The following is a 23,409-nucleotide window of genomic DNA, read 5'->3' as shown; positions in this document are numbered from 1 at the left end:
TTATGCTTTAGTGATTTCATTACTTATTCATGACCTTCCATTGTCCGCATTATTGTTGACAATATTTTCATTGTAAAAATCAGAGGAGAAGGAGGAGATGAAGGAGAACTCCAATTTTTTCTACTTTGAAAACAGGTAAGTTCACCAATCCAAAGACCAACTGTTGCTAGCAGGTAGAGTGAATGTGCCTGATCTTGCTTTCTACAGGGGCTTTCCCAGTGCTTCCCCTTTATGTCTGGCCATTTCTGGACAATGAATGACTATTATTACTATACATACATGACAAAAGCAGAAATCCCATTGTTGAACAAAACTTGTGATTGCCTGGGCTGTGTGGATAATGTTGCGATAGGCTGAGAATCTATAAATATATTTTCCTGGGAGTAAGTTCCATGAATCCCAGAGGTCTTCTGAATAGACTTGCATAGACTTTGAGATATACGAAGAAGTCACAATGAATGCCACTGAAATGGTTTGACCCTGGGTCCAACTAAAGTTAGTCGTGACTGATGCTGCAATCCTATGCAAAATTCAGTAGACCTGAGTACGTAGGCACAGGATTGCACGGGTCAGCCATAGATAACTTAAGCTCCATTACCTTAGGGGGGTAACTTTAGCTGGATGAGGTTCACTATTCAAGATTTAAGAATTAATATATGATTCAACACACACCCCTTACTGAGAAACTTGTCCTCCCTCGCTTACCAATGGAAATATAGAAGGGCACTCCTGATCGAATCAACTATGATATCAGAGGATATCAGAAATACATTATTGCATTTTGCATATTTTTTAAAAAACAACAACAGGTGCATGGGGGCATGTCTTTTTTAAAAACAAAAAACAAAACAGGTGCATGAAGACAATGTGGAGAGTTTATTCTTTTCCCCAATGTCATGATCCCAATGAAAATCAACTCCATGAAGCGGCTCATTGCTCTGAGATCAGTGGCGTAGTTCAGTTGACTCTGCACTTAATGGTTTTACCGAGTCCTGAGGAGATGATGTGTGCAGTGATATGTCCTACTATCAGTGCTTTTTCTTTTTTTAAGAAAAAATGGTACTGGTACTAGCCATGAAGTTGTTGCAGTAAGTCTACGCTTTTTAACATTTGAAGAAGAAAAAGGTGCTGGGGCTGCATTCCCTTGAGTTCCCCCAGAGAGAAGAAAACATTGCCTACTCTAGTTATTACAAATGTGATAAGCCACTTGGGGGCTCTCCTGCTCATTCTTCTGATGGTGGCCCTGGACCTCTGCCCTGAAGTTCTACTCTGCTGGCACCAATGTCCAAGAGAAATGGTGCCTTTGGTGTCAGAGGCAGCTTCTCCCCTGGAACAAACAGTTAACTTCAGGAGAGGTGGGTTGTTATCAGAACTGCCGTGTGGGAGGAAGGGTGAACCCACTCCTTCCTGGTCTTGATCAGGCTTCTTATTTCATTTAAAAATAATAATACAACAAGACACATGAAATGCAAGCCCACATTCTTGTGTTTTCTCGTTTGGCCCTACAGATAAAGGACCTGCTGCTTGCTTGTTGAACTGCAACTCAATATGCCATCAGACGACTTGTGTCTAGCCTAGCCTCTGATTTTTCAGAGTAATCTTCTGGCTAAAAAACATGCCAGTGTGCAGCAGAAGGGACGTCTGAAGTACACTCACTGCATTCCAGGGCATTTTTTTTTTCCTGGGTAGAGAATGGTGGGTTGAGAGATGGCTTTTATTGCAGGTGGAAATGTATCTTTGTCTTCACCCTTCGTTGTTCTGGAAAGTTCAAGGATGTTTGACAACGATGCAAATAGTGTGTCTCATAAATGGCACCAGTAGTTGGTTGGCTGCTGAATTGCCCTTTTGTTGATATCTTGATCTAGAAAGAAAACCTGCCATTTTCAGAGTGATTTTTTTCCCTGCTTGGAGGGTGTTCTTAATTAAACTGTAAAATGTCAAACATTAGTAAGAAGGAGGAGGACCCTGTAGGGAGTGAGGATGAATCAGATTTATTAGTCACTTAGCAGCAGTCTGGTAGCCCTTCACTTGAAGACATTTTATAAGGCAGTTAATAACGCAGAGCATCACCACCCTGAACTGCGCATATTGTGATCTATGGTCCATAGGGAGGGGGAAAATAGTGGAATATTTTTTATTGTTAAAAACTAGAGAAAGAACTGCAAGTTTAGATCACCCTATGTACACTTTCCTCCAGGATTCATGCATTGGTTTCTAAGCTGCATATGTTTTTGAAATCTTATGTCTTTGTGTTGTTGTTTTTTTAAAAAAGACCTGCTATCTAAGTTTGACAATATTTTGGTATGAGTAAAACATTCTAGGAGATGCTTCGCCCAGTATAAAGAAACAATGGAAAAGGTTGAATGAGTGATTTAGGACGAGCTGTTTCTTCCTTCAGGTCTACTGCAGTATGGGGCATGGGATGCCTTGAATTTATCCCACTGGAAGATTTAAGGGGGTCAGATGGCTTCTTGGGACCACTCTGAAGGAGCTCGATGAGTCCCACTTGCCACATCACAGCAGATATCAAACAGGGAAGTAAAACTGCAACAATGGAAGCAGGTACAAAGTATTATAAAGGTTAATCAGACATGCATGGCAAAAGGGAAGAAAAGGAGGATATGTGTAGACTCAGCCAATCCTGCTCAGGTTGCAGTGCAAAGTGTCAAATCCCCAGTATTGTGTTTGTTCTGACCTTTCTGCAGCATGAATTGATGCATCCATTTTTCTTGGCTTCACCTCCACTGCAAAAGCAGTCCCAGCTGATGGGGGGCGGGGAGGCAATGGCAAGGTTGGTGCAGTGCAAACGCACCAGCGGCAGCACTGCATCAGCTCCAATGTCACCACCAGCACCTTCCATTCATTTCTGTCTGAATAGCCACCTGAGCAAGGCTCCTGTCCAAAATATTTCAGGTTTGCAAAGAATAACTACATGAAACTGAATGACTTTGTACCCCGTTTCATTTTGGATTAGAGCTTCCCCTGCGATAGAGCAGAATGCAACTCAAAACTCACTGCATTTCTCCAGTTACCCAGGGCACCATCCAGCAGTGCCCTGGAAAGTGTCTGAAGGATGTAACAGCTGCTGAGCTCTACCCCTGACCCTTCCTTGCCCCATCATCCCAGTCGCAACCCCAACATGCCTCCCTGCTTCAAAGTTAGAGCTGAGTCACATTGACCCTAACTAACTGCTGTCTCCAGTGCAAAAAAAGAGAAATGTCTGTGGCCTCATTAACGTCAAGGGGCTTGGGTACCCCAGCCAACTCGACACAGAGCCGCTTTTCATCGTTCAAGCTTCAACAAAAACCATGCGCTCCACATGGATTTTCCCAAGTTGTGTTTGTTGTTCAAACTTGAAGCTATTTTCTGCCATTTGCCTGCCTGAAATCTTGGTGTTCTAGCCAAAGCCTGTTTGTGAAATACACTGGACTGCATCACAGTCTGAAAAGACCCTTAAGGTCCTTCAAGACAAAGGGCCCTATTTAGAAAGAATCTGTAGTCTGTAAATATAATCCACAATCAAGGCTCTCAGTCCCCAAATTGCAGGACTATTTCCCTGATTACTAATTTAATCAGGCACCACAAGCACTTAAGTGAAGAATCCCAAGTAGACAAAGAGAGCTACTTGCAGTCTCTCTCTTTTTATTATCATATGGTATAATGAATGCAGTAGTTGGATCCTGTTTCTGTGGGGTCAACAATTTATTTTAAAAGTGAAATGGCACTGGAGTATATTATGACAATATGCTTACATGCAATAATGGTAAACAACATGCACTGCGAATTACTAGTACATATTATCGTTTCTGCCAAATTCAGAAGATGTTTTCAATGTATCTTTCTGAAGCAGGGCCAAATATATGTTTCCAATGGACTTACAAAGCAGAAATGTGGTTTTCAACACAGATAAAATACCATACAGAGTTACGGGATAAATACATATTATAAAAACTAGTAGTAGTAGTAGTAGTAAGTAAGTAAATATATTATAAAACTATTGATACTAATGTGGTCCCAGCAAGTAGTCTGAGAGCTCATGGTGCAGCCACCCTGCTGAAGCTAAGTAGATTTGGGTTTGGTCAGGGCCTGCATGAGAGATCACTGGGGCATTCAGTGTGCAACACCTTGAGTGCCAAGGTGGAGGAAAGGCAGGAGATAAATGGACTAGATAATGTTGAGAAAAGCGGTTCCCTTAAAGCAGAATACATTTTGGCTGTGTATGTGTTTAAAACATAAAAAACCTTGTGCATATGATGATCATGGCTGTATTATTTGGGCAGCTCTCAAATCATTTATCTTCACAACAACTTTCTGAGAGGAGTTTTACTGCTAATGGGAATTAGCACCAAGCTCTGCATCAGGACTGTGGCGCCTTTGGCACTCAGGCATTGCTGAACTATAACTCCAGTCATCCATAATAATTGGCCATGCTGGCTGGGACTGATGGGAATTGGAGTCCAACAACATCTGGAGGGCCAAAGGTTCCCCAGGCCTGCTCTACATAGCAGTGACCAACTTGACAAGTGTGTCACCAGTCAAGGTCAGAGAATATAAGGTAGTGTGAACTAGAGTACATAAGATGACCCCATAAATATTACCTCTTGTCTCCTGGGAGCTGACAGGTAGCACTTCAACCCAGGAGAGGCTGGCCATGCCTATCCTTTGAACCCTCCTACTCTATTTCTACTACCTGTGACACATTTGTCAGGCCTCGACTGAGTTCTGATAAAGGTCACAGCAAGCAGGTGGTCCTGCTGTGGTACAAGCAAACTAGCAACAAAAGAGCCAGGCTGGTGTTCAAGTTTTGGAGTGGGCACAAAGAGTGGCAATCTTGCCAGCTACTCATGAGATGAGTTGCTCAGACTGAGGAGCTGGCTTAAATAGATTGCCTTTATAAAACCTGCCAGTCCCAGTCAGCTTAAGAGGTCAGTAAATGTTCTTCAGGCTATGGGGTGATGTGACTGTCTTTAGCCTAAACTACCACTTCAAGGCGATGCCTGGTTTCTCAAGGGACCTGAGTGCAAGTGACACAGCAGTCAAGGGGATAGAGTCTGCCAGCTGAAGGCCTGATCTAAGACACACATGGGTTGGCCACTCATCCTCTAGCAGAAGGGTGGAGAACCATTTTCAGCCTTCTAGGAGCCTCTTGAAAGAGGCAAAGTAGGTGGCGCAATTACTGCAAATGTTATGTTTGCATAGTAGGCTAGTCTATATGCACACACAACTCTCTGTCCTCCATCTAGACAAGCAGCAGACATTATCAGAGTTCAGGGGCACATTCCAGCCAGGCAAAAACACTCAAGGAGGGTGCAAAACAGGTCCAGTGAGCAGAGTTCCCAGAGTCATTTACCCATGGCACTACACTGGCCCACAAAATCCTGTAGAAAGCCTTCTGTTTAGCAAGCTACATATTCCAAGGCTTTGTTCACAGTGAGGACCAAGAGCTTAGGATACACCTTTCTGGTGTATATGTGGAAGTTTCACTATAGCTGAGAGCTGCAAATCCCCTAAGTAAGGAATGCAAGTCTCTACTTGTCCATGCTTTATTTCTGGCACTTCCAGTCTAGCCCCACATTATAAGAAGGCTGGCAATAAAAGATTGCTGCAGCCATCTCCTGCAATAGTATCCAGAAATTGTGGCCTCTCTATATACAGCATAAACTGGTACATTGGTATCTCGGGTTAAGAACTTAATTCGTTCCGGAGGTCCGTTCTTAACCTGAAACTGTTCTTAACCTGAAGCACCACTTTAGCTAATGGGGCCTCCCGCTGCTGCCGCACCGCGCGACTTCTGTTCCCATCCTGAAGGAAAGTTCTTAACCCAAGGTATTATTTCTGGGTTAGCGGAGACTGTAACCTGAAGCGTATGTAACCCAAGGTACCACTGTATTTATAAAGGCAGCGTGAACGTCCCAGTACTTTTTTTTTTAACACAAAAGCCATACCCTGCATCCTTGAACAAGCTGCAGCTTAGATAAATTCATAGTATCAGAATAGCACTGAAATCACTGGGGTTAGTTAAGAGCTCTGAATAGTGGTGGTGTTGATGCCCCCCCCCCATGTCACTGAATTAATTATTCTAGCCCTAACTGGTTTTCCAGAAGAAAATGAGATTTTATTTACATAATAATTTGGGAAAGGGCTGGGTTGCTGTTGTTTTAACGCCTTTGCATACAGATGTGAAGCCAAGTGCTAAATACCAAAGCTCTGACTCATTGGAAAGCTGCTTCGTAGCCGGAATCCTCCTCACCTATTCGAACAAAGTACCACATACCAGATGGCTCCATGGGAGTCAGGAGGCCTGAAATGGAGTAATCACTCAGTTTGCAGATGGGAAGCACAGTGCACTCCCAGTTCAATAAGGGGCTCGTTTATTCTGATGGATTTTGCATAGATGGGAGTACATCTCCGAAGGATGTGTTGTTCTCCGTTTTCCAGATTTCCAGGCACCGCAAAGCTTTCTGTCCACCCCCTGTCACATTTCTGTGACGCAATGTGACAACAGTCAATAGATGGAAGGAGCACCCGTCCTTTTTACATCTCCTTTAAATGTTGAAAAGAAGAATGCCAGCAGAATTCTGAATTCTTCCTGCAGTCATCATTCCTGCATTTAAAACGTGGGACTCGCTCTGATGGTCCACAGTGCAAGACCCCTTTTTCAAATTGCTGTGAGACTATCATAGAATTGTAGAGTTGGATTGGAGCCTGAGGGTCATTTAGTCCTAAATAATCCATCATTATCTATAATATTCAATTGCATCCTTGAGTTGTGCATGTATTATAGGTGTCCATGTGTTTCTGTATTGTGAGGCGGCCCTTTGGAGTTAGTGGGCAGATTAAAAAAAAGCCTTTGCAAGAGGCTTCCGGGCCAACACTGGCTATTGCAGAGGCACAGAAAGGGTTTGATCTGGAAGTATTTATAGCCCCACCAGGTCAGGTCAAACACATAAATGGTCCTTGATAAACAGACACGACTCAGAATCTGAGAGATTATCATAGGCAGGGGAACCTTTCAGTCCACAGCCCCAAGTTCCTAACTCTAGCCTCTATGGTTTCGGATACTAAATCTGATTCCTGCATGGGGAACTGAAACTTTTGCCCTTCAGAGGCATGATTAAATGAGCAAAAATACAGTGCCTCCTGTAATGCATTGCTAGATAATTTTTCAGTTGAAGCCACTGTCCATTTTTGCAGCATTCACACTTGACCTTTCGATTGATTGCAACAAATGTACATTATTCCTTTTTTTCCAATACTCAATTACCCAGACTATTGTCATTTAGGCACCTGCTTAAAACACATCTGATCACCCAGGCTTTTCCTGAGAGGTAATCCAGCTATATTAATCTAATATTCTGATTAATCTGTTCTATTGATTTGTGGTATGTTTTTTTCATTGATTTTATTAATGTACTTTTATTGTTGATTTTATGCTGTTCATCACCATGATTTTTCTCTCCTTAATATCAGTGGTATAGATTTTTTGGCAAATAAATACAATTAGGATTGGCATAAAGGTAGAACTGTGCACCCCAAACTTCAATTAACCTTTCCTCCAGTTTCAAAAATATGTATTTTATTTTATTTTGTAAAAAGGCTTCTGGTGTCACAGGGAGCAACAACAAAGCATTGTTAAATAATGTAGAAACAGGAATGCATAGTATTGTTACCAACCAGTAAAAAAAATAAAAATGGTAAGACAGGACAATTTTGCATTCAACTCTAAAAAAATAAGTAAAATTATGCAACCAAATGCTCCTGATTATACCACAAATGCAATGAGCCTCTTGGCGCCCTTCTCCTTTAGTTCCCACTGATGCTCTGGGTAGCTGAACTGTCCATAACTTGCCAGGGATACAAAGGTGGCAATTGTAATTCAAACATGATGACACAGCTGTCATTCCAAGATGATTATGTTTCATCCACCTTGTCACTTATAGTGCCAAGCCGAGATATGATGTGGGAAACCTGTGAGCAGGGCTTCCTGTGGTTTCCTTAATGTAAAAGCAAGCAGTGGGGGGGGACTGAGATGAGGACCATGAGGTGGGTGTCAACACGTCCTGAATTAAATAAGCCCCTGACAGCTCCTAATTTGCCTAATGGAGCAAAGAGTAAAACAGGGATAGGGAACCACTGGCCCTCCATTTGCTATTGAACTACAAATCCCATCATCCCTGATCATCAACCATGCTGACTGGGGCTGATGGGAGTTGGAGTCTAGCAACATCTGAAGGGGGCGGGCTACAGATTTCTCATCCTAACAAAAACTTGCATTTCCCCAAAGGACTTCATGGCATTTTTAGCTGGACAGAATACATACCGGTAGTTCTGATCCAAATCACAAACACAGAGCTGCTTTCTTTTTATGTTTTTTGAAAAGCCTGCAGGAAATCCTTTTCCTGCATCTCTACCATTGCATCCACTGTGGTTCTTAGTAGCAAAAAAGACTTGCAGTTTAGTGCATTTCAGCGCAGTTGAGAAATGGCTCTTACTCCAGGATCAACAATTCCAGCATACAATACATCACAGCTGTGCTATGCTGTAAAGCAGCTTTCTTCAACCTGGGGTATTCCAGATGTTTTGGATCCCTCACCCAGTGCCTGCCATATTGTTTTGGACTGTAACTCCTATCATCCCCAGCTAGTATGGCCAGTCGTCAGGGATGGGAGTTGTAATCCAAAGCAGCACAAGGTTGGGGGAGACTGTGTAGAAGTGGCTGCCCTGCCCTGATTTAAAAGGAGGATAAATCAGAAAGAGGAGAAAATAGATTCTCTTGCTATTTACTCTTCTGACAGTAGTATAAATGCATACATACTGGCTACATGCATTGTAGAATCCCTTGCAGGGACAACATGACCCAACAGGCTTCCTACATCAGCAAACCACTAACCACATCCAACATTGCACACGTCCTTAGAAAGATGACAATATTCTCCCACACACTTGCCATACCCTTTTTATTTGCTCTCCATTGTTTGCTTACATTGCCTGTGCTCTCCTGGAATGAAATAACCTGCCATTCTAAGATTCACTGTGAAGTCTCCAAGCACATTGCAAGGCAGAACGAGGGACCTCTGTGACAAGAAATATATTGGCAGAGAGCAAAGGTGAGAAATGTCAGCAATGAGCCATGAAAACTGGAAAGCATTCATATGGCAAGAGTGTTGCATATGACTTACAATACCAATCTTACACGTTTGTGTGTGTGTGTGTGTGTGTGTGTGTGTGTGTGTGTGGTTTCCCCCTTGGGGCAGACATAGGGCCTGTCTGAACCCTTAGCGGTTGGTATCCCGGTTCCCTCAGGTCACAAGTCCTGTCAACCATCATTACCTCAGACTCGACCAGACTCAGCTTCAATTCTGTGAGCAGAAGCCATGAATTTCTCTTCAAGGGAGACTGTAATAACAGAAGTACTCTTGGAGTAAGGGTGGAGTAATGGTGTAACTCAGCTGCTATGGGATGCTTGTTTATGTGCCCAATACAAGACATCAGGGGTGGGGACCAGTGGCGGACCAGGGGCAGAGAGCAGGCAGGGGCATGGCTGGTGCGCATCCCGGGGGGGCATGGCACCTGTCCTGGGGGCGTGGCACGCTGCCCCTAGGGGCATGGCACACGTCCCGGGGGCATGGCATGCCACCCGCAGGGGCATAGTGCATGTCCCGGGGACATGACATGCCACCCAAAGGGGAGTGGTGTGAGATCTGGGGGAGTGGAGCGCTGCCTGCGGGGGGGCGTGGCACCCACTGCGTCGGGGTAGCCACGATAGCACCCCACCGGGATTGTGGGGGGGCAGTGTGCTCTCCCCACCCCCTCTTCCTCCGCCAGTGGCGGGGACAGACTTTAGGCTTGATAGATCTACCTTAGGGCGGGGGACAGAAAATGAGGCCTGGGGGTGAAAAACAGTCTGTTAGGCCTCTCTTTCTGGCCAGTGGGACTCTTCTCAGGACACAAGCCCCCTCCAGACACACATCACCCGCTGCTGTCATGCTTTTGCAACCTCCTTGTGTGTTTTTCTGGCTGAAATACATCCTTGAACTCTGATAATGCCTCTAGTATGCCTGGATGGTAGAGGGGTGTGTGGGTGGGTGGGTGTGGGTGGGTGTGTGAAAACTAGTCTACTGTACAAAGGTAAACTTTTCATCTATTGCTCCACCCACCTTCACCTCTGGCCCCACCCACTCAGGCATGTGGCCCCCAAAAGGCTGTCCAGAAGAATTTATGGCCCTTGAGCTGAAAAGTTTCCTCATAGCTGACTAGAACCTTGACCTGATAGAGTCACATGCAAAATTATGGAGTGCACGCACAGAGATACACCATGCATACCTTGCTCACACCAAATCCCCCCAAAAACACATATACTGTACACAGAGACTGAAACACACACACACACACACACACACACACACACTGCCCTGTGATGAAACTCACCTCATAGAACTGCCACCTTCTATTTCTTGCTCTACAATGACAACCCCTGAGCTGGTGCAAAGTGCACACGTAAAGTAGGCAAGCACAATTTGTGAGATTGCACATCCCTGTTGGCACACATCTGTGAAGGCATCAGCCTTAGCTTCCAGTTTCCCAGCATTGTGGAGTTTGAGTCAGCATGTGATGATAGCCTTAGCTCTGATCTTATGCTGGCAGGCTTTCAGATAATTGCATTACACTTCAAATGTAGAAATAGCACATGGGGTTTATTGATTCCAACTAAGAAAACAGGAAAGTAGGAAGGGGAAATTGTTAACTTACAGCTTCCTCTCAACTCTGCTTTCTATCACTTCACCAAAAAGCAGTGTGAAAATTATACAGTAGCCATAATAACTATTACCTGGGTGTTTGCTTTTGAATGGCTTATTCCCTAGTATATCCTGACAACTTATTCTGCAACTTCAAAGGGGAAAGCTTTACTACCAATGATTTTGAAAGGTTTGTGTTTTTGGGGTTTGGTGTTGTTGTTTTTAAGAACAGTAAGCAGAAAGCAGCAATAAATTGCTATTGAACAAGCCATTCTTCCTTTCCTCTTTCCCTTTCATACAGAAGAAAAAACATGTTTAGCAGAAACCCAGTTACTGGAATATTGATCACACAGGCTTCTACTGAAAGAAACATCTTGATTTTATCAGGCTTCTCGCCCCCCCCCCGCCCTCCTAGTAACTGCAAAGAGAAACTAATTCTGCATACATTCAGTGTCGAGTCAGTTTTTATGCGGAAACAAAAAAAAGACAACAACCCTGGAAAACAAAGGGAGGAAAAAGTAACAGCAATTAATAAACGTATGTTTACTGCACTAATTAAGCATTTCCTAGAGGGACTGATTATGTGTTTGTTTATACCAGCCAGATACTGCTCACTGTGAGAAAATACCCACATTTCATACATCAAAAAGCCACTCCTTTCATATTTCCTCTGCCATTCTCACTGTAGTGGAGTGCGAGACAAGAGCGTGAAAAAAAGGTAGAATTATTCATTACCTCATCTCCTACTGGTTTGTATGTTCAGGATTTTTTTTTAATAAGCACAAAGCCATAAATTAGCTTGTAGCAAAATAGAATTAATTGGGTGTCTTAGTAGGATCATCAAGCCAGGGTTTGAAATCAATTCATCTGCCAAAGATTTCAGTAAAGTAACCTTCACTCATTAAGGTGAGAGCAGAGATTCTGGATCTCTTTGTTACACACATAAACACACACAATAAAACAAGACTGCTTGTTCCACACCCACCAAAAAAAAACACACCCAATTAGACAATGTATGTGCATCGTGCATATTACCCTTTCAGAGACATTAGGGGGATTTTATAATCTTCTTAAAGAGTGCCATTATTTATGTCATACTCTGACAGATCTCAAGTGTTCATCAAAGACATGTAAGGTGCTTCCTGCATGATCAGTCAAAGCATATGCCAAATGCACTTGGCCCTTGAATGCGAAAGTTTCATTTCAGCGACAATAGCCAAAATAGCTATTTATTTATGTATGCAAGTTTGTATATCCTGCCAACTAATCTAATCTATGGGAAGAATAAAGATACAATAAAACCAAATATAATAGGCAATTAATGCTTTGCCAAAACATGCACATCAATTTCTCAAAAAAAATCCTTCCACTGCTAAGTAGGCTTCCATTTTTCTTCCTGTTTCTCAAGTTGCTTAAGAATTCCCTTAAGAATGGTGGGTTCAGGACTGAGCTTCCCTTATTGTTGCAGCATTCACCCCTCCCAATCCCAATCCACGTCATCTTCTCTCACAGTAGGTTCATGCTGTGTATGTGTGGGAGATGGTCTTATGAAAGGCCATTGACTAACCTTAGCCGCAAAAAATATGCTTTCTAAATAAATAAATAAGCTACAGATGATAGCAGTCACGAAATTAAAAGACGCCTGCTCCTTGGGAGAAAGGCGATGGCAAAACTAGACAGCATCTTAAAAAGCAGAGACATCACCTTGCCAACAAAGGTCCGTATAGTTAAAGCCATGGTTTTCCCAGTAGTGATGTATGGAAGTGAGAGCTGGACCATAAAGAAGGCTGATCGCCGAAGAATTGATGCTTTTGAATTATGGTGCTGGAGGAGACTCTTGAGAGTCCCATGGACTGCAAGAAGATCAAACACATCCATTCTTAAGGAAATCAGCCCTGAGTGCTCACTGGAAGGACAGATCCTGAAGCTGAGGCTCCAATACTTTGGCCACCTCATGAGAAGAGAAGACTCCCTGGAAAAGACCCTGATGTTGGGAAAGATGGAGGGCACAAGGAGAAGGGGACGACAGAGGACGAGATGGTTGGACAGTGTTCTCGAAGCCACAAACATGAGTCTGACCAAACTGCGGGAGGCAGTGGAAGACAGGAGTGCCTGGCGTGCTCTGGTCCATGGGGTCACGAAGAGTCGGACACAACTAAACGACTAAACAATAACAACAGATGACATACACTACTATTAGACAAAAGCACATATTAGTCATTCCTCGGCGTCACACACGCAATTCTCAGAAGGCCCAGGGCATGCAGATAACTCTTTCTGGAGGGTAAAGCAAATTCTATGGAAGAAAAATACACAGCACCTGTGAACATGCCAGTTTCTCTCATCCGAGATGTTCAACTCATTCAAAATAAGCCATTTATCATCCTTTCTATCCCCAGTTTGGCATGAGCCATACTCAAACTTACCTTTCCTACCCTGCCAAGTTTCAATTTAGCCCACTGGACCATTTTTCTAACTGTAAGTTGCAGAACCTACTACTCCCTCCCCTGATTTCTCATTGCAGTGGTGGAATTGCAATTCAGCTGACTCACCCTTAATATAGGGCCACCATGACAATAGCTCTATAATTTTAATTTTAATGCCAATGCTTTCCCACACAGATGTGCTGGTAGCGGCTCACGTGATACACAGACAGCAATGCGAGGGCCAGAATACATATCAAAACATCAGTACAACCAACAGCTTAGAACAAATTTACTTTTAAAGAAACAATCTAGCAATCTAAATAAACAGTCCATTTGAACAATGCTAACAATACAAGATTTCAGATTCAGCAAGAAACAGGCATTATAAATTATTAAAAGCACAATATCAATCCACCAGCTTATCAGCTGTTAAAATACACAAGACGTAATGTCTCTGGAAAGTTCACAAAGAGGGCATGAAGGCAACAGTTAACTTCTGTTGTTTATTCCCAGCTACCTTGAAGATAGACTGCCTCTGAACTTGGAGGTTCTATTTACCACCACAGTGGGAATCAGTTTCGCAATGGATTTATTTGTCTAAAAATCATAGAGACAACCCCCAACTAACACACACACCCTCCAGTGTTGCTCACTGTCCTCTCATCATCCCTCTGGGCTGGGTTTCTGCTGTGGGGTTAATGCACTTTCTAAGTACTCCAATTGCACTTTTCTGTCCCTAGGAACAATGCAACAATCCCTCCCAGATAGCACATTCATCATAACTTCCAATGGTGTTGAAACACATTTCACTGTCTCTGGGTACTCTGTCCTTGTGTGGGCAGCACAGGATAATAGCTTCAGACAGAAACAACCCAGTTCTTTAACAAAGGTCAAAATTGAACTGGAGGTGAGGGAGAAGAAAATCACAGAATTCGGCTGCTTTAGCTGCAATGAGGACACGGACCTTTCTGCGCTCTGTGAAAGCAACTTAGGTTTGCTTCTCTTGCTCACAGAGCAGCAATAATGGCAAATGGGACTTGGAAGCAAGAGTGGCATTGGGCTGCTGTTCAAAAAGCTCTTAGGATTGCAATAATACGAGGCACAAAAGGGCTCCAAACAACCCAGCACAATTTAGAATTTAATCTGGAAACAGCAACAGTGATGAGATTCCAAGTGGGGTCCTTCTAAGGTCCAAGACGGAACTCCTCAAAGCAAGCAATTTTGACAAGCCAGCAAAAATAAATGCTTCCCCCACCCCACAACTCTCTTCTAACCATCTCTGTAACAGATATTCACCCCAAATTTCCTTTGGCAAGAACCAGCAGAAACTGTTCTATTGACTCTGATAGGAACTGCCCACAAGTATATTAATGCATCTGAAAGATATATAATAAGGTACACAGAGAATTTGCAGAAATGGGAATCTCAATTTGCAGGCCACCTGGATCATTTGGTGGGTTCTGCATGGATTGCTATAAAATGCAGAAACAGAAAGCAGAAACAACAAATTCAGCCATCTTTCCTGTACCTTTGACCATATCCCAACAGCATCCCAGTTCTGTTCGGGTGTCGACTTTGGATTGTCTAGGGAATAATACTGGATGGTTTGAATGGATGTAAGTCATGCTTTGAAAAAGAACATCAGAGGAAACAAAGAAGGTTCTGTTCAGCCTAGAAGTTAAGGCTGCACATGGAGCTTTGGGGGAAATTCACACAACCCACATTGGGCTATTCTGAGCATCATCTCTGAAGCCGTTTTCAGGACTGGTGAATGGCTTCAAGAATGTAACCATCAGTCACGCTGTTGTTCCCATATGCCCATGTATAGAATTGTGCATGGCCACCATAGGAAAATAAACGTGGAATTATGCTATTTATGACGGTGTATGTACAAACAAAGAAAGGCAACATGAAATAACAGAATCGGGGGTGCTTCCAGATTATAACTGTTTTGATGTAGGGTTTAACTGCATTTCTTCACCTTCTTGGAACTTCTTCCCACATGAAGAAATAGCTTCTATGGAAACACTGAAGGGGGAATTAGAACTGGAGAGTCCAACCATTAGGGGCCCGTGGACACATTTGCCACCTGGAGAAACTGTTGTGGGAATCCCACGCACTACAACCAAGCACACCCCACAACCTTTCCTATCGACAGCAACAGAATTCTTTCAAGTCTGAATTCAGCAGGAGCAGAGGCACCCATGGGTATCACACTGGTGGCCCCTGAACTAAAGACTATTCCAGGCAAGCACTCTTTAAAACAAGCAGGAATAACACTTAAAGTAATGTCTGCATGTTGCTGATAAGGACACATTTCCACATCCACACCTGCAACAGTTTCTTCACCAATTTTAATTTGGTGGCATTAATTTTATGGAAGTCCCCATGATGATGGAGGGTAAATGAAAACCTTATTCATAATTTAGTTCTACCAGCATAAAAACTAATATAGAAGTGGGAGGAGGGGGTCGCTGCCAAGTCCCACTCCCTCCAATGCATTACCAATACCATGATATGAGTTTGAGAGTGGTGAAGGTCTGAAGTAAGGATATTCTTCTATCTCTGAGTTCTGTGGGGTTCTACATAGCATGGAGAGGCTCCCCAATTCTTCACTCATGGGGCACTGTAATGGCTGTAATGGCAATGCGCTGGAGGGGTTGTTTACACACAAGTAGAACAAACACTCAACTAGGGCTGTTGTCTTCCCGAAACCATATCATACATTAAAAGCTGCTCACATGCACAGCCACCACTCCCACTAACATTTAGGAATCTGGTGATTACAGGTGTTTTTCTAATTAGATGAAATATTTCCTAAACCAGGGCAATCTGCAGTAAGCATGTACATTTTGAAAGGGGCAAAGGAGTTCATTGCCCAGATATCTCTATTTAAAGGAGATTTGCTTTTGTTCAGCAGAGCAGAGCACATGGCTGGGAAATGGCAAAGTGCCAGGATGAAACTGCTCCTAATTTTCGGAGGAGGCCACTTGCTAATTACACAAACTGCAGGTGTGAAGAGAGAAGCTCAAAGTAATCAATAGCAGTAATTAATCTGCTAGACTGGAGCTAAAGAGCTAACAGCTGGACATCAGCAATGGACACATGCAACAAGATCAGCAATAATTACCTCTTTAAATATTGAATTTCCATAGCAACAATTAGGTGGATAAATAAAGGCTTGAAATCAAGGTACCAAAGCAGGATGCAGAACTACCAACACAACCCTCCTACCAAACTATGGCTGTTTTTAAAACCCAGCAATATTATTCTTAGGCAGGCTGGTCTCTGATGCAGCTGCAAGTTCTCTTTCTGCAACTTCTGGGTCCCCCCGGCTAATGTCACCTAGCTGCTTCTGAACCTCAGATCAACTTCTTTTTGTTCACCCCCCACTCCCTGAGGAGAGCAGGTCAACAGCAGCAATAATGGCTCCAAGTACAAAGCGTGTTTTCCCCATAATGTGATGAAATGAACACATTAGCTAGCTTGTTACTGCAAATTAGGAATTCATTTCTCTAGAGAGTTCTGCAAGCCCTAGATCACGAAATCCCAATAGGTAGACTATATTTTCTCTGCTGGGTCTTGCGCTCCCCTCTGTAACAATCCTTAAGTGAACTCTTGAAGCTTATTTGAAACTTTGCAGAGAAGAATGCCTGGCACCTATGCAAATAGTGCCATTCCATCGTCAATCCTTAAACTCCAGTTTCAGTTTTTGGAGATTTCGTATTGCTTCTTTCTAAATAGCCTGCATGAGGAACACCTTCACCCCCAGCTCACTTGGATCTGCTATGACAGGGTTGGGAACCTTCAGCCCACAGACCACATTTGGAGCACCAGGCCTCACCTTTTGACCCACAAGGCCATTTTCCCTAAATATCACATACACTATCAGGTGTGGGCAAGTGGGACTACAAAGGAAGAAGAAGCTTAAAATAAGATCCTGAGGAGAGAGAAAAAGAAATGCAAGGTTACTGTGATTTAAATCATGGCTCCTCTTGTCTTCAGTCCAGTTCAGTCTTTTGCTGGGTTCTTTTCAACTGAATCCAGGTGAAACTACAAAGGAAGAAGACACTTAAAATGAGATCCTGGTGGTTCCTTTGCTGGAGCAAGGCACACTCCCCCTGCCCTTCAGCTGGAGAACACCTTGCTCCAAGAGCACCAAGGGTTTTTTGTTGAAGCCGCTGCTAAAAAGGAGTCTTCCCTCCATTTTAGTAGTGGATCCCATGCAAACTGCTTGGTGCTACTGGAGCAGCAAAGCTCCTTGCACTGCGGCTTCCAAGCACTCAGCTATCAGTCCCCAGCTGCCTACCGGGCACTTGGGAACAGATTTGGATGATCATGACATCAGGTGACTGACAGGTGGTTTGTCCCATTCATCTGCCCAAGTTGTTCCACAAGGGTGGGACCAGAAAAAGCTCCAACTCATGCAGCCAAAAAGGTTCTCCACCCCTGCTTGCCACCTACTTTACAAAGGATATTCCTCTATTTGAAGGTTGTTAGTGAGTAGGCCTCCATTTGAAGGGATTCTCTATGTTCAGTTTTAAAAATAAAGACCCAAAAGAAAGAGGAACAGGGGCCCTGAAATTACCTACCACCACTTCACACCTGGACAGCAGACTGAGGAAGCATAGAGGTCACCTGTTCACAGTCTACTCCATGGTGCTGAAATGTAGTTCTACATTTGCATATACATACATACACACACACACACATATGCATATGCAAATATGAATCCCTTTTCTGGCAATGCTTTCCTTCTTCTATGCTGAAGCTAAACTGTTCACCCTAATAGCAGGGCTTTCTCACTGGTGGCACCCACATGTTGAAATGTTCCTTGGGGTTCTATCTATTTATTTTTATTTGAAATAGTTCTAGGATGCCGTTAAGGGCAAAAGCCATATCAAGGCAACTCACACGTTAAATGTACAAAACAAGCACAATAAGCATATTTAATAAATGCCAAGCTAAACTAAAAGAAAGAACATCCAGATGGCCCAAAACAAAGCAATTCAAATACAGACTAAAATCAGTGCCATAGCAAGGTCAAGTGGTACCCGGTGCGGAAAATTTCTTGTCACCCCCCACATTGAAATTATTAAAAGAAGGAAAAATAAGATACTTACAGTTGCAAGTGTTATTTTCTGGTTTATTTACTTAACATCATGAGCATAAGCACTTAAAACCTTTTTTCTGCGATGGGAATTTCTTATTTTAAAAACATAAATTTTTGCCATTTTGTCACCCCCCTCAGTGGTGACACCCGGGGCAACCCGTAACCACCACAAACCCCTTCCTATGCCACTGACTAAAATTCAGCAGCAATCTCACAAAGCAAAGCACAATCTCAAGCAAAGGCCAGTGAGAGCCAGTAGGAAAGCTGGTCGGGTATAGGCTCAGTCCCTTTCCTTTGTAATCTCCAGCCTAACTTCTCTAAGAGGAAGGCACATGATGATCTCCACATGCAGACAGACTAATATGGGTGAGGGTCCTTCATGAAAGTCAGGCCCAAGCCGTTTAAAGGTTTTAAGGTTAAAAATAAGCCTTTTAATTTGTGCTAATAAACACCCAGGCAACCAGTGCAACTGGCGCAGGGTATAGGATACATGTCATATGGGGCAACCTTTCGGCTCCCACCAGGGCTCAAGTGGCCACATTTTTTTTACTAGCTGAATTTTCCAAGCCACTTTGAAGGCAGCCCTACACAGAATGCACTGCAATCATCTAACCTGGGCTTCACTGGTGCATGAACATCCGAGGAAAGATCAGACCTCTCTGGATAGGGATACACCTGATGTATCTGCCTGCCTAAACTACAGTGAAAATGCACAATAAATACATCCTTGAAAACCTCAAACTTACTTTGGTGGAAATCTGCATAAAATCTCTTCAATAAATCTCACCACAGGATTCCAATTCTCACAGGCTCTTGTCTGAAAAGTACATTTTATTTCACAAACAACTCTCGAGCATTGATTTCTGCCAGTAGCACTTCTGAATCTCTGTAGCCCGCAATATTTCTGTACGTGGAACTTCAAAGTTTGTAATATTGATTTGTATGGCACATCTCAATTGCCTAACAGTGAAAATGCTATTTTTGACCAGGAAAAATTGAAGCTGGATGATACACTTTGCTTTGCTCAACACAATTCTGAAGCATTTTGGAGTTCACTTAACATAGAACATTTGATCTGCAAGAATTTTCTGTGGTGGTAGGGGAACATAAAGGAATAGTGAATGCTGACATCTGTGGTCACTCCTGCACAGTAGTCACAATAAATTTTGAAGAAAAGTCTCCCACCTTATCCCCTGCCCTTGGTTAAAGGTATAAAAAGTCTGCTAGAACTGAGAGGCCAATAATGTTATTTTTTTTCTAACTTATTTAGAAACCAAATGTATCCCTTCACACCTGCTTTCTCCTTAATGAGTTGGCTATCGAAAAAACTTCAGATTAGCACCTGCCAGCTCCCTGCACTAATAGGAAGATCATTTTGTACCAGAAAAACACTGAAAGAGAACACATTAGCACAAGCGGGAGATGACTCTGGGCCACTTCTCATGTTGCATTTCAAAGACACAGCTGTGTCTTAGTCCTGCATGTAATGTACACATTTGTAAATATAACTCAAAGAACACAGTACTATTGTTAAGCATCTCCAGAAAAGAAACATTGGATAACTTACCCTTGGCAGGGCCGGCTCAATACATTTTAACACCTGGGACGAACCACAAGATGCAGCGCCCTTCCCCACTAGGAAAGAAGGGGTGAGTGAAGATCTACTGTCTGTTGCCTCCAGCTCCTAGCAGCACCACCATGCACAATAAGGGCTAGACTGTTGCTTTTGGGGACACCATCCCTATGTACCATTCGGGCTGATCTGAAGACCTGATTGTGACTTTGTACTATCCTCTGAGAAGAGGGTTCACGCTGAGGGTACCAGACCCTTCCAGGATTCAAATCAGGTTCCCAAGGTGTCTCATATCCACAAACAAAGAGGCAGGGGGGGAAAGCCCTTGCGTTCTTTGGTGGCTAATCCACAGTTCACTCGCTCTGCCCGCCATCTTCCCAACTCTGACTGCAATATCCCTACCTGGTCACCTCTCACATCACTTAATGATCCATCTGTACCATGGTGCCTACAGTAAACTACTTAATTACCATAGCTAAGCAGGTGGCTTGTTAAATATTCATCAAATTTCATTTATTCATTACCATAGAAAGCACTCCTTTTGAAACCTGCCGCTCGTGCATGTGGCTATTTTGTGTAACCATGTGGTGCCATGGTTATTTTAGTACGTCCCATTCTGCTTGGCGATGCCGCCGTCTGTTCTATCCTTTGCAAACGTCTGCTACGATTCAGTCAAAGCCCATTTCTATTTCCGTCCGTGACTTTCGACAGCCAAATAGACCTAACATGGCACGAGCCAACCTGGATCCTGCTGAATGCTTAGAAAGAGAGATTGGGCGGGGGGTGCAAAGACAGTCTAACGGCAACAGCAGCAGGGTGCAAGGCTGCAGGATGAAGAAACGGTATTCTTACCTTCCCTGGGAAACTGTCTCTTTTCCCCAGCAGTTTTTATTTTAATCTTAGAGCTGTACTGGGGGGAAGCAGTGAAAAGCTGGTGTGGGGCAGGGGGCAACAGCTGCAGCTTCCCCCTCCCATCCACACATGCACTTTAAACTTCCCAGGCCTGGATTTCCATCAGTGTTGCTTTGTAGGGTAATTCTTCACGGAACTCTAGCCCAGTGGTTGCCATCAATTTGATTTGAACTGATTTTATAATGAATTGATTTTAGAATGCTGTATTATTTTACTGCGGCTGCTCTGAGCTCGGCTTCGGCTGGGGAGGGCGGGATATAAATAAAATTTTATTATTAATATTATTATTATTATTATTTGGTCATAGCCCTCACATGTCAGTCTGCTGCCATGACATCTATCTCCAAATATAGTCCATACTATGGCATAGGACTGACTCCAAGAAATATATCAATGCATCCAGCACAGCCTATAAGTACATACCTGGACAAAGGATTCAATTTTAGGTTTCAGCACAATCAAGGCAAGTTCAGTATTGTGTTTTTCAGGGGTGCCAACTTGAATAACACATTAGGGGGCAGGTAAGCCCCATCCCACAAAACTGATAACATGAAGCAGTGCACACACATCATTTGAATGGCAATGCCCATCACCTGGGGGAGGCGGCCCCCTCAAATATTTTACTGGGAGGCCAAAGCCCCCTTGGCCCCTAGGAGTTGGCTCCTATGGTGTTTATTTACTTTCCCTTTTATGTCCTGTAGATTGCTTTGAGGGTTTTGTGTTGTGAAGTGATTTATATCCACTAAATAAAGTTTGTTATGAATTTGTGGGTGCTAGACATTATTGGATCTAATAGATGTTAGAATTTAATTAAGGCTTGTGTGTGAAAACAGATTGCTAGACCTATGTGTGTATTTGAGCTGTACTAGATGCTTCTAACTCCCTGGTTTCCTTTGGAGGTATTAGCCTAGGAATGAGCCATTAAACCAAAACATGAAAACATTTAAAATAAAGGACTAAGTGTGAAAAGGCAATGACTTTTAAAATATCGTTTTCCTTAACAGAAAAAGAAATGAGGTCTCCTTCACATTGTCAATCAGCTTTTGCTACACAATCACATTTCTGAAGGCAAATAAGCTAATTCAAAGCGAGGGCATTGCCCATTAGTTTCATTGTTTCAGTCATAATATCACATAGCCAATGTTGATTGGCTAAACTCAATGTTTCTAACAACAAATAAATAAGGAAATAACTATTATTATTAAGATTATTATTAAGATTAATATTATATCCCACCTTTCTTCCAAGGAGCTTGAAGTGGCGTACATGGCTCTTCCCCTCTACAATTCTTCCTCACAACAACTCTGTGAGGTAAGTTAGACTGAGAAACAGACCCTGGTCTGGGAGGACAGGGCCCTGATTGACTCCAGCTACAAAGGTTGAGGTACTAAAGAGGCCAGAGACCATCTTGGCTGTGAGTCCTGGAAGACCTGCCTAGCAGGTCTTTCCCACCTAGCCTAGCAGTAAAAGGTAAAGGGACCCCTGACCATTAGGTCCAGTCGTGACTGACTCCGGGGTTGCAGCGCTCATCTCACTTTATTGGCCAAGGGAGCTGGCGTACAGCTTCTGGGTCATGTGGCCAGCATGTCTAAGCCGCTGCTGGCGAACCAGAGCAGCACATGGAAATGCCATTTACCTTCCCGCCAAAGCAGTGCCTATTTATCTACTTGCACTTTGACGTGCTTTCGAACTGCTAGGTTGGCAGGAGCTGGGACCGAGCAACGGGAGCTCACTCCGTCTCGGGGATTTGAACCACCGACCTTCTGATCAGCAAGTCCTAGGCTCTGTAGTTTAACCCACAGCAGGGTGGAGCCTAATTGACTCCAGCTACAAAGGTTGAGGTACTGAAGAGGCCAGAGACCATCTTGGCTGTGAGTCCTGGAAGACCAGCTCCCTGCCTAGCAGGTCTTTCCACCTAGCCTAGCAGGGTGGACCCTAATTGACTCCAGCTACAAAAGCTGGGGCTGTTGAACAAATTCTTGGGGGTTTTTTGTTCAGAGGGAAGTTGTTGCAGTTTTTTTTTTTGTATCTTTTTTTTAGATCTTGTTGCCATTTATGTGGAAACTATTTAGTTGGGTTGTGCATTTTTAATGTTTTATTTGTTTATGACTACTTGTTTATGTGTTTTTTCATGTTGTAAAGCACTTTGAGCATGGCTTGAATTGTGGAAAGGGGGCATACAAATAAATGTATGTATGTATGTATGTATGTATGTATGTATGTTGCCCACTGAGCTTAATGGTTGAGTGGGATTTGATCTCCCAGGTCCTGGTCCAACACCCTAGCCACTACACCAACATGGGCCATCTTTTCTTCTTCTTTAAGTACCCTAATAGTACCCATCAAAGCTGGAAACAGGTGAAAAAGGTACCAGGGAGGAAGATACTGAAGGAAGAGCATACGCAGGGCCGTCTTACCCATAGGCACTAGGGGTGCAGGGATGCCAGGCTGAGAGTCCGGGGCCTGAGAGCTGAGTCCGGGGAAGAGCCCACCCATCGGTTGGAGCACCACAATGGGCTCTTCTGCTGCAGGCGGCTTTGAACCGTGAGTTTGGGGGTGACCGAGCCAGCGACATGATGAGGCAGCTGGCCGGCTCCACCCTCCCGCTTGCCTGGGACTGGGCAACCTGGGGGGGGACAGATCTTTGCA

At 43.5% G+C, this 23,409-nt stretch overlaps 1 long non-coding RNA gene across 2 annotated transcripts; it reads right to left on the bottom strand.

Annotated features, from left to right (window-relative positions):
- Positions 1-4,019: 4,019 nt before the first annotated feature.
- LOC308593961 lies at positions 4,020-21,983 on the bottom strand. 2 transcript variants are annotated; one of them, XR_014011150.1, is made up of 4 exons: positions 17,007-21,983; positions 12,912-14,538; positions 8,984-12,343; positions 4,020-7,994 (listed from the first exon to the last, which is right to left on the bottom strand). It is a non-coding gene; the product is annotated as an uncharacterized lncRNA (long non-coding RNA). The 2 variants fall into 2 exon arrangements; XR_014011151.1 differs by having other exon boundaries at positions 4,020-9,570; positions 9,613-12,343.
- Positions 21,984-23,409: the final 1,426 nt, after the last annotated feature.

The sequence above is a fragment of the Podarcis bocagei genome (assembly GCF_964188305.1).
Source record: "Podarcis bocagei genome assembly, chromosome: 8".
Classification (NCBI taxonomy): Eukaryota; Metazoa; Chordata; class Lepidosauria; order Squamata; family Lacertidae; genus Podarcis; species Podarcis bocagei.
Note: the sequence above shows the minus strand (reverse complement) of the source record. Positions and strands in the feature narration are given on the sequence as shown.